This window comes from Vicugna pacos, chromosome 23 (genome assembly GCF_048564905.1).
Source record: "Vicugna pacos chromosome 23, VicPac4, whole genome shotgun sequence".
Taxonomy (NCBI): Eukaryota; Metazoa; Chordata; class Mammalia; order Artiodactyla; family Camelidae; genus Vicugna; species Vicugna pacos.
The window spans coordinates 35548110-35560396 of record NC_133009.1 but is presented as its reverse complement, the minus strand read 5'-3'; the positions used below and the strand labels follow the sequence as shown (position 1 = coordinate 35560396).

General features: G+C 40.6%; 1 long non-coding RNA gene across 1 annotated transcript; it reads left to right on the top strand.

The window, feature by feature from the left end:
- Positions 1–1546: 1546 nt before the first annotated feature.
- LOC140688652 (uncharacterized) lies at positions 1547–4565 on the top strand. Its single transcript, XR_012063364.1, has 3 exons — positions 1547–1652; positions 3473–3605; positions 4498–4565. It is a non-coding gene; the product is annotated as an uncharacterized lncRNA (long non-coding RNA).
- The last annotated feature ends 7722 nt before the right edge of the window (positions 4566–12287 follow it).

Genomic DNA, 12287 nt, shown 5'->3' with positions numbered 1-12287 from the left:
GGTAATTTCCAAACAGATTCTAACTGAAGGAAAAAGAGTCATCATTGCTTTTTTCCTTAGTGGATACACAATTTTATCGGTCTTCTCAAATTCAGTCTACTTGCAGGCCGTGATGTGAACATGAAATATCTTATGGCAGCTCTCCTTTCAAGTTCCCAGTCTGCTATGTGATCCCGTGTACTAGAGCGGGGCAGGATGGTGCAGTGAAAATAGACTTGATTTCAGAAATCAGACAGGGTTTGAGATCTGTCTTTACTACCAGCAAGATACTTTACCTCCATGTTTTAATTTCTGCATCAGTACAATAGATAAAATGATTTTTGACTCCAAGGGTTTTTGTGACGCTTAAAGAAGAAAATAAAAGTTTTCTTTTTGGGCTTTGGGCAAACGCTCTGTCTTCTCTTTTCTTGAAAAAATACTAGTCATTCGAATTAGACCTGTTCTCTCCCTCCCTTTCATTAGGCTTCACCACTGGGGGAGGTCGCAGGTCAGGTGTTCCCGTGAGAATTTACAGGATAAAATGATGCACATAATCAAAGTCTCTTAGAACCCCCTGGCGGGAAACAAAGACAGATTGTTTGAAGGAACCTGCCTATTTCCAGTTTGAAACCCACTGATTTTCTAAGGTGACTTAGCAAGAACATATGTGGCCCCCTAAGCCTCAGCACGAGGCTTGGACTCTGGCTGACAATGGGAACTGTCATTGGTCGGGGGTCCCACTGATAGGTTCCTCAGTGTCACTGCATTGGACTCCGTCCATCCAGGCTACTCCAGCGGCAGCCTTGGGAGAAACGGCTGAGTCAGGGCTGGAACCCAGGTCCTCTGACTCCAAGCCCTGTGTTGCCTCTTCCATGACTGCATTTTTATTAGAGGTTTTTACCTTCGCCCAGTGTTTATGCCATTCTTCAGACACCAAGAATGCCATCTCTCTTCTGAAAAAAGTAATTCCAATTTTTTGTCCCAGAACCTGAGAGCACTTAGAACTTCTCTGTATTCACCTCCCAGTATTTATAGGGTCATGGTACTTAGCAGTGAGTGACAGGTGAAGGGCCTGTGTCTGCGTTTGCTGCCACATCAGACCCCAACGGAGGTGGTGCAAGAGTGCAGACGCCCCAGGCAAGAGCCAGGAAGGCAAGGTTGTGTCCAGCTTTGCACCTGCCACTCTCTCTCGGATTCGGGGTGGTTATCTAAGTTCTCTGGGTCTCTGTTTTGTAATCTTTACACCATCTGGGTGGTGATCCACCATTTATAGCTCACCTGCCAGTGTCGCAGACTTTTGTTTGACAGATGCCATTGCATCAAAACGAATAAAGCAAAAACTCTATAGGGGAGAAATGGACAAAACACATAATTTCCATAGAAAGTCCACCCCAAACTGAATGGGAAGTGTTCACCTGCGGGTGGGGGGGTGGCTTTAGTTGGTCTCCAAGGTTCCTCCCATCCGGGGAGCCTTTGTTCTGGTTATGAGGTCAGAGTTCCTGTGCCTTCACCTAACAGTCCAGCCCACCTCTGCGTGTCCAGAATGTGTAAGGCAAAGCTTCCAGATTCCACTGGATTTAAGCACTGCTTGTGGACAAAGCCGTGCCCTCAGCAGCAGAACTCGGAACTTCAGATTGTTTCACGCGTTTGATCGCTGAGGAGCAGAGCTCAGGGTAAGCCCTGAGCGTATCTTTTTTATCTTCCCAGAGGAAGTGTTTGCATCCTTGACTTAGCCGAAATGCATCATGGGCAATTCCTTTGTCATCTTTCTTTTACTGTCCACATCCTTGCTGCCGAGGGTTCTGGGCTGCTCTCCCACTTCCCGGCATGACTGCACTTAAGCCTAGATTGAAAGTCGGAGCAAGAGTTAAACAGTTTGGAAATGTGGTCAGCAGTGCGGTATGACTGCTTTCAGCTAAAATTGCCAGTAAATCAGAGAGAAAAGAGAAGGCAGAGCATTTACCCAAAGCCCAAAGCAGAATTTCACCAACATGAATAATTTTCAGGGCTTAGGAGGCTATTAAACCTTTTCTTTACACATATTTTTAAGCTCCTTTGAGATCGCTCACTGAATTCACAGATGTTTATAATATCTTGATGAGTCAAGCAATGTTCAGTTTTGGAGTCGAATTGCCAGTCCCCTCCAGCTCAAATTTTTTTTTAATTTTATTATCTTTACTAACAGGTCTGGCACGCAGCTTTAAGACCATGATGTAAAACTGGGTCAGACAGATGGTTGAACTAGTGGCTTATGACCTAAGTCTCCAAATTTAGGAATGTGCTAAATATAATTACCCAAATAATACATTTACAATTTTTTAATTTAAGTTTTCATTTAAACAAACAGGGGCTGAGTCACCACTCTCCCCCAGTACCTGGGTATGTGTCCCTGTGCTCAAGTGGAGAAGTCTTAAACAGGCTTCATGTCCACGCTGCTAGTTTATAGTTTTCATATCGTAACACTTCTTATTTCATCTTTCATGAACTCGGGCCACTGTTTTGAAAGCCTAGAATCCAAGGTAGAACCAGCACACGTGCATTCAGGGTCCCCTCCAAGTGGCAAGGAGACCCGAGGTTTCTTTTCTGTGGTGCTGATTCTCCCCACCTCTTCTGAAGATGATAAATCAGGACCAACCCCCTCCACCTCGAGCCAAGGATACAAAGAACCCCCAGCCCCATTTGTAAGTCAGGGGACCACTATTTGGATGGGTCTGCCACATTTAAGAAAGAAAAGTGAGGACTGCCATTTGCCTTGTGTAATCCTGCGTCACTTGGGTGATTACCCTAAAAAACATGCCAGATAGTGTCTTACAGCCAGAAAGGACACAGCGCAGAGAACAGAGGTGTTTTGTAGATGCTGACAGGCATGTGTAGAACAGATAAACAAGATGATGCTGTGCAGCACAGGGAACTATACACAAGATCTTGTGGTAGCTCACAGCAAAAAAAGAAAATGTGACTATGAATATATGTATGTTCATGTACAACTGAAAAACTGTGCTGTACACTGGAATTTAACACAACATTGTAAAATGACTATAACTCAATAAAAAATGTAAAAAAGAAAAAAAGAAAGAAAGAAAACAGAGATGTCGTGGAGCGACATGGTAGCCTTGGCTCCACTGACAAGAGCTAGAATTAGTAGGTAATGTGATTTCCAGATGGGTATTCTCAGGGCCCTTTGGTTTCCTGAAGTTTCACAGAGACCCTTAAAATAGAAGTTATGCTAGCACCCACCTGACTACTTTTGAAAAACTCTGCACTTTTTTTTAAGCCCTTTAGAGAGTTTTAAAAAAAGAAAGAATATAACAAAAAGCTGGCAGGAGGTCCTGAGTGATGGAATCATATCTTTATTGGAACTACCCTTAGGTTCCGCGGCACGTTCAGGGCTGAGTGGGTTGGGGGAATTCAGTACAAACAATCTGGGCTGAAGGAGAGTCTGAAGCTCAACCAGATCCTGGGAGGGACCTGAAAACTTTTTTTTTTTAACCAGATCCTGAACCCTGTTCAGCAGTCCTGGCTCTATCTCTGAGGTGACTCTTCTGTACCACATAGAGAAGACATGCTAGGATTTTCTTGGATAATTACAACCAAATCAACCTACAGGCAAACACGGAAGACTTCATGTGGGTACATAAAAGAATGTAAAGGTTATGAACCTTGACAAGATAAAAGGTTTGCTTACAACCTTGACAAGTGGAGGGAAGGATACAGGTGACAACGAGGCCATTTTGCAAAGAGGGGAGAAAGATAACAAACAGAGGACCAGCATGAGTGAACTAACTCTGCTGGAAGAGAGGGAAGAAGACACAGGGTTGTAGGCGGACTAGGCCTTCGTCCAGTATCGTGGACACCCACGGATAGCATCGGAGGCTGATTATTCAGAAAGAGCTGCGTACGCGTGGCAGAGGCTCCTAGCTGCCCTTCGAATGTTCATTTTCTCTTTCTCTTATACGATCAGAATGAGTCCGGGCACGTGGCCACCCAGCTAACAGCCCCACTTCCCTTGCAGGTGGGTGTGGCCAGCAGGGACTCACGCTGCAGTCCAGGGCGCAGGCTCTAGACCAGCGCCTTGGAACAGAAGGAGCCTGACCCGCACCCCCTCCCCAGCTTCCCTAGGATGGAGCGCAGCCCAGGCAGGAAGTCTGTGAAGCGTGTGGAAACGCACCACATCCTGCACAGTGGGCCACCAGCAGTTTCTATCACTATATTTTTGAGTTCTGTGCTACAACAGTCTGACTGGTACCCTATTCCTACGAAAAATTGTTGATAGACATGAAGGCATGTAAGACTTAGAAATGATGAAAAGTCGTTTTCTGGAAAGTAGGATTCAGTGTAGGGTGGGGGTTGAATAGAAGATAAGCATCGCTTTGTTGTTATAAATATTTCTATTTAATTTTTAAGTACGTGCAGGTGTTATTTTGATAAAAATAAAATGAACGCTAAGATAATTTGAGAAAAATAGAGCATACCATAATAAAATGAAAGTAAATAACCCACCCTCCATAAAATCTATAGTCACTTCCAGCTCACTGACCCACTCCTGAGAGACAAGCGTGACTCTCAGAGTGACTCAGAGGACTCATCTCCAACCCGAGTGCAGCTCTGGTCCCAGATGGCGAGGCTACTTCTGGAGAACACAGAGATACCTCGTGCAAGGTGCAGAGCTTTTTCTTCCTATGTGGTAGGTAACGAAAACGCTTTCCCCTGCCACGCGTGTAAGTGTAGTAACTGCGTCTATTTGAGGGGTGCAGGAGCGAGAAGATGAGTTGACAGCTGACACTGCGGTTTTAGCTCCTTCCCACTCCCCAATCGAGCCTGGGCCATGGCCTCGTGATCACCCCGAGTCCCCTTCAACTTTCAGTCCTGTGATTTGCACTGAATGGAGGCCCAACAAAAATTTGTTGAATTGACTTTGTTTTTGTTTAATTGAAGTATAGTTGATTTACAATGTTGTGTTAGTTTCTGGTGTACAGCATAGTGATTCGGACATATGTGTGTGTATATATATATTTTTTCTCTTTCATTATAGGCTATTATAAGATATTGAATATAGTTCCCTGTGCTATACAGTAGGACCTTGTTGTTCATCTATTTTGTATATAATAGTATGAATATGTTAAACCCAAACTCCTAATTTATCCTTCCCTCCCTTTCTCCTTTGGTAACCACAAGTTTGCTTTCTATGTCTGCGAGTCTTTTCTGTTCTGCAAATAAATTCATTTGTGTAATTTTTTTAGATTCCACATATACGTGATATCGTATGATATTTCTCTTTCTTTTTCTGACTTACTCCCCTTAGGATGCTAATCTCTAAGTCCATCCATGTTGCTGCAAATGGCATTCTTTCATTCTTTTTTATGGCTGAGTAGTATTCCATTGTGTATATACACAACATCTTCTTTATCCAGTCATCTGTTGATGGACACTTAGGTGCTTCCACATCTTGGGTATCATAAATATTGCTGCTGTGAACATTGGGGTGCATGTGTCCTTTTGAATTAAAGTTTTCTCCAATGAATTAGAGCTTTCTCTGGTTATATGCACAGGAGTAGGATTGCTGGATCATATAGTAAGTCTATTTTTAGTTTTTTAAGGAATCTTCATACTGTTTGCCATAGTGGCTGCACCAGTTTACATTCCTACCAGCAGTGTAGGAGGGCTCCCTTTTCACTACACCCTCTTTAGCATTTATCATTTGTGGACTTTTTAATGATGGCCATTTTGACCAGTGTGAGATGATATATGGTCAGTAAAGATGAATAATTCATCTTAAATACCTCAAATATAAAAATATAGTTAACATATTACCAACTCTTCTGATTATGCATTCTTCTAGGATTACCAGTAATTTTGATTTACTGACAGAGAGCATATGTTTTGTTTTCATGACATTTAGCAGGAATATGCCATTAATCAGCCTTTTGTTTTTCCTAAATCTGAAAATTCATTCCAAAAGAGTTTCATAAAAACTCTTAATGACTGAAAGTCATGGTTCTGCTACTACATAATGTTCAGAATAATAAATACTATACTTATGGGGATTAATTATTAAATCCAACTAGGAATCACAGCCTTCCTAAGGCAAATAATAATAATAATTGCACATAATAATGTTTCACATCTACGATGGATACTGAAGTTGAGAGTGCATTAATGCATGCAAAAATAGAAACAGAGTTGCCATACATCATAGTAAAATAATTCAGAGGATTTCTCTAAGAAAAATAACTGTTGGTCAAACGAATGAGTGTGAAATATTTGCTACCAGGAATCTATATGTCCTTCCTGTTCTATCTTTGAAGATCCTGCGGAGAAAGTCTCTTCCAACCCTAAAATGTAATATTCCCACATGGTAGATGGCTATGGCCAGGACTGGACAAGATAATACAATAATACTGGCTTTGAGGTCAGACAATGCTGAGCTTAAATTCTGACTCAGGGCTCAGCTCCCTACTAGCTGTGTGATCTTGGGCCCGTTATTTCTTCTCTGACTCTTAGTCTCCGTATTGACATAATGAGGGAAGTACTGCCCATTTTAGGTAGGCAATTAGGAAAAACCTCAGATGATTTTTCTGCAGAGTTTTGCATGATATAAAGAGTTGACATTTCTAAGAGGTACACAGAATCTCAAACTTAGAAAGGGAAAAAATATATAATTTCCTTATGCTTTGGGAAACCACAACCTGCTTTGCAAGGAAAGTAACACGCCTAGCAGTAGTTTCCATAACGATAGAGCGCTCACACAGACCAGCAGGAAAGAGAGCGATCAAATCCATTTAAAGTGGGGCATAAAAAAGCAATTTAGGAAAAAAAAAAACCCGTGGTCAGTAAGCATAAGAACAGAATGTCCAACTTCTCTTATAATATCCAATTATCAATTAAAAATCTGGGAGATATTTTCCACATGTCTCACACATCATTATTTCACACAGCAGACATTTTTTAAAATAACGAAAGGTTGATGCTGCCCACTTCTAGGGAAGATGTAAAGGTCAATCACACGCAAGTTGTTCCAACCTCAGCGACATTTAAAATGACACGCTGTTTGACCAAGTGTCCCCACCCCTAGCGATTTGGCCTGTGGACTTCCTTTTACAATTATCTAGCATGTATTTATTACAGAAATTATTAGTGATAGCAAAAAAAAAAGGTAGCAACAACCAAAACTTTTATCAGGAGGAATCTGACTATAGTACATATGTGTGATACAAAAATCTATAGGAAATTTTAGGAAATAAGAGATATATTTTAAATCATCTATATGCTTAAAACAGAGACTCCCTTAAACCTATAATCAACTCAGGGAAATCTGACCTTTTACAAAATAGAATTTTTCTATTCAAAGCAAGGTTTTATCCTCTAGTCACTTGAAACTTCTTTAACGTCCCTCAGTAAATTTCTACATAGGTCGTGCACATTTTTTAATCAAGTGTATAATGTTTTAATCATTTCCCTGGCTGTTGTGAATGAAATTTTTTCTTCCATTACAATTTCTCAGTGATTTTTTTCATGAATATAGGAGGGGTCAGCAAACAGCCAAAACAGGCCAAATCCAGGCTGCTGCCTGTGTTTTAAATAAAGTTTTATTGGAAACAGCCACGCCTGTGTTTTCTATACATTGTCGATGGCTGTTCTGGGCGGCAACAGCAGAGGCGGGTAGTTGCAAACAACAGACCATGCAACCACAAGCCTAAAGTGTTTACTAGCTTGGCTCTTTACAGAAAAAATTTGCCAACCTCTGACAGCTAGGAAAGTTACTCAATGTTATATACGGATTTATAAGCAACTTCCCTGCTGTATTTTCTTAATGTTTTTAATGGTTTTTCATTTTTCTTGGGTTTCCCAGGTTAAAAAATCACATCATGCGCAAGTCATGATACTATTTTCTCTTCCTCCCTTTATTAGCATTTTTATTCTTTCCCTGTTCTAACCGCACTGGGTCATATTTCCAGAGAACTACCAAGTCGTTCTGGTGGAGGTGCACAGCCTGACTGTAACGGGGATGGCTTCTGATTCATTGTAAACTGTGACCCTGGATTTTTGCTTGAGACAGGTATTTTTTTTTATCGTAGTGAGGAAATACCATCAATTCTTATTTCACTAGGACTTTATGCCCATCAGGCTTGACCACTCACCTTTATCAAAGAACCTGTCAATATTTATGATCTTTTTAAAAAACTCTTAACCCATTGCTATAGCACACTAGTAAATGTCCTAATGTGGTCAACCTGGAGACTGGCCATCCATCAGTGCCTTCGGGGCCAGCTGGCTCGAGCTGTCACCCCAAAGCCACCCCCTCCCAGGCGTCCACAGACCTGGTGATTGAATAGGATGGGGCATCAGCTTTTTGATGTTTTAACTGAGATTTATAAGGCCTCCCTCTGCCAGTCCTGCCTTCTCCCTCCTTCGGATGTCCATCCGTAATTAACACCTTACACCCCTAAACTCCATCTCCACGTAAGCTGCCAAAGACCCCAACCTGCTCATCTCAGAGACTTACTGAAGGGTTGGACTTACTGGACCAGCCTGCACTCCACGTTACTCTGCCTCACTTCCTGCCTCCCTGCACTCATCTCCACATGCGGGCCCTCCTGCTGTCCTACTACGTGTCCTGCTGTGTAGGCTTCCAGCCTGAGGACCAGGCACTCACGGTCCCCCGTGTCTGGACCATTCTTACTCCAGGTGTTCCCAGACGCACACGCTCACCTCACTCAGGCCACTGCTCTGTGGTCTCCTCATCAGAGGGGTCTTCTGGATTTCAGATGGTCCACGCTCATCCCTCTCCACCTTATTCCAGCTTACCCCCTCACTCTCGTTACCTGCTCACTTTCTTCAGAGCTGATCACACCCCCATATGCATATATATGTTTATTCATTTATTGTGACTCCCCACAACGTTAATGAAAGCAGGCCTTTTCCATTTTATTCACTAAGACAGTCCCTGGGACAGACTAGGTGCTCATGTTGATCTGCTGAAGTCACAGGCAATCATCTAAAAATGAAATTATCTTACACAGCAGGTACAACGAGATCCTACACAAATTACTCTAAAAGTGGAATGTAAAAGAGTGCTGCAAACAGTGCTATTCTGCTCTTGACGTATAGTATTCATATAGTATTTGGTGGTGTTTTCTTTATATCTTTTACTGACTTTAATTTTCAGGGACCCCTAAAATTTGGGGTTTTAACTCTTCTATTACCGTCCTTTTTCTATAACTAACAAGGAGCTAGTAAACCACAAAGCATTCAAATACCGTCGTAAAGATCAGTAATAAAAAGAATCCTCTTGTAATGTGAATGGTTATATTTTAAAATTAATTTTAACTAAGTAGTATCTGATTATATTCTTTTGGGGAAAAACCTAAACATTTAGTGATAAAGCTAATGTTTTCTTGGACTTTTACCACCAAGACTAGTCCCCTTCCTCTCAGCCAAGCAGTAACTATCAGTGGCAGCTTAGTGTAGATCTACCCAGACCGTTTGCTATATGCTGCTGGTATATAGAGTTAAATAGTATTTATTTATGGGTATTGATTCCCTTAATAAGCATATTAACTCATTTAATCCTTACAACAGCCATACACAGGAGGAATTATTAAATAATGATAAAGTATTATATATGTCAAAGTGTTATTTTGATGATTAAAAGAGTTCACGGCAGTGAGAACACTTAGCAGTGTGCTTGCTACAAAGTTAAGCACTTCTGAAGTGACAGCAATGATTTTCTAGGTTATACATTTTTTAACGTGAAGACACTCGTAATCACTGACGTGGCTGCATTTGGGACGCATCTAAAACCTGTATTCAATTCCTGAGATGAAAAGGGCTTTTAAAACATCCTATGAGATTATCACATGTCATGAAAACTCATACTTTAAGTGGTTCTACAATTAGTGGTTTAGAGTTTTTATTTTAAAACACAGTGATCTTGGAGGGGTTTCAAGATGGCAGAAGAGAAGAATGTAGAATGCACCCTCTCCCACAAATGCATCAAAAATGCATCTACACGTGGATCGATTCTCACAGAACACGTACTGGACCCCGGTAGGTCTTGCACAAATGGAACTACAAGAAAAACATTCACAAAACCATATAAGCAATGAGGTCCTACTGAGTAGCACAAGTATTCAGTAACTTGTAATAGCCTATAATGAAAAAGAATGCGAAAAGGAATATATATAATTAAACCACTATGCTGTACACCAGAAATGAACACAACATTGTAAGCTGAGTATGAGCTTCAGTAAAAAAAATTAAGTTAAAAAATAAAAATGTAATAATCTTATCTCACTGTAAAGACAGCTTTTTGGTTTCAGTGCAAAAGATCCTTATTAAATACAGTAAAAAGTTGCTAAAATTTTATGAACAGAGACCTTCATTGGGATTATTTACTGAAATAACCAAATATCTAATAATAAGGAAACTGTAGAATAATTTGTGATACACTGGTGTGATGAAATATCTTGTAATCCATTAAAATGATATTTACAAAGACTTTTAATGCTAAAAGGCTGAATAACTGAATAATGGAGTTTAAAAAAACGAAGTATAGTGATTTTGTGCTTAGAAGAAGAGTATGAAAATGAATTTGTAGACAGCAGTGAGTATGGAAACCACAAGCGTTGTTCTCCGGGGAAAGGAGATTATCAGGATGCAATATTGTGCACACAGCATGATTTCAACATTGTTAGGAAAAGGTGTTATGGAGTAAGAATTAAAAGGGAATGACTCAACATGTCAATAGTGGTTACCACTTCATGAAGAATTTACAGATGACTAAGCTACTTTGTTCTCATAATCAGAAAAAGTACTCCTTTAAAACACTTCCATTAGTTTTCTAGAGACATCTAATTCAGCCGTACACACTATAATTGGAGCCTTCTGAACTCTCTATCAGCGGGACTCGTGGACTCAAGAAAGGACACCTCCTAAGGCAAATGCCAAGTTGTTAAATATAAATTATCACTTGAGTAAGAGCTTTAGAATTTGATATTTATGAACTGTACAGTTAGAAGCACTTACTAGCCATTGTATACCTGAAATTATTTTTTAAACCAGGCTCACAACCAATCGTGTTTCTTGTTTGTATTAATTCTTAATTTTCTTGAATGAAAGTCTGCTGTTTTATTCCAAATGTCCTCTATAAATTATACGCACTGATAGATTGAAAAGACCTAAGAAGATAAATAGGTTTGCCATTCACTCAGCTCTGAACCTGAATCTCCTTTTTAAAGAAGCATCACTAGCTGGATGGAATTCTACCACCTGCATCACCGCACCCTTCTGTGAGTTAGTCCATGAACTTTACCTCTGAGAGCCATTCCCCTCCTAGGGCTCCCTGCCCTTTTCTTCCTGCAGAGTGGTCAAGGTAGCCCCGCCCCACTTCTTCAGAAGTACTTATGATTCAAGATGAACAGAGAGAAGTGCAATTTACAGAAAAATACGTGATAGAAAAAAGTATATAAATATGCACTCACACAGACTATCTACAGTCACTGAAAGTTCTGGTGAGAAATCTTAGTGTTTATTAAATGCCCACACCCTCTAGGATGGCTCCCGTGAAAGGACTCAATTCCCCCTTGCTTGGCGTCTCCTGAAGTCTTGGCTTCACCTGATGATTCTAGGCTATTTCGGCATCTGTATCCCCTAAAGTTTATTCTCCACCACGTAGAAAACAGCTAAGGGCCACTGAAAAAAAAGAAGAAGAAAGAGAAACCCTCTCTGATGCTTCTGCTGGGACTGCCAAGTTTTATCAGTGCCTTTTCCTACGTCATCATTTCTCTCATCTCATGAGAATGCCAAGGAAAGGAAAAAAAAAATCTCTCCTCGGAAAGTTGGGGCAAGTTCCAAAACCTAGCTAGGGCTCCCCCTAGTGACAAAGTCAATTCATTTCTTCTAAGATACATTATTTTTGTTTTCGTATTTAGGTATTTCATAAAAAGCCGGAGGTCAATATTTTCCAGAACGGGAAACCTAGGCCAAATTCTTTATAAAAGTGCTGTGGAATGCATATGGACATTTTAAATGGGAATCCTGATTACACAGCAAATTACTATCACTATTGTAACATCAGGGCACAGTTCATAGTAAACTCCATACACATAACTCAGAGGAGCTCCAAATTATTGGTGGATGAAGTCATAAATTTCACAACAGCAGATTAGTTCTCCCAACCCTGTTGCCAGGCAGGTACTATTATCCATCATTTACTTTACTATGTCATTTATTTATGACAGTTAAAGAAATCGAGGCTCAAAGAGGTTGATGTTTCACAGTAACATAGCTAGTGAAGGCGAACCTGGGAT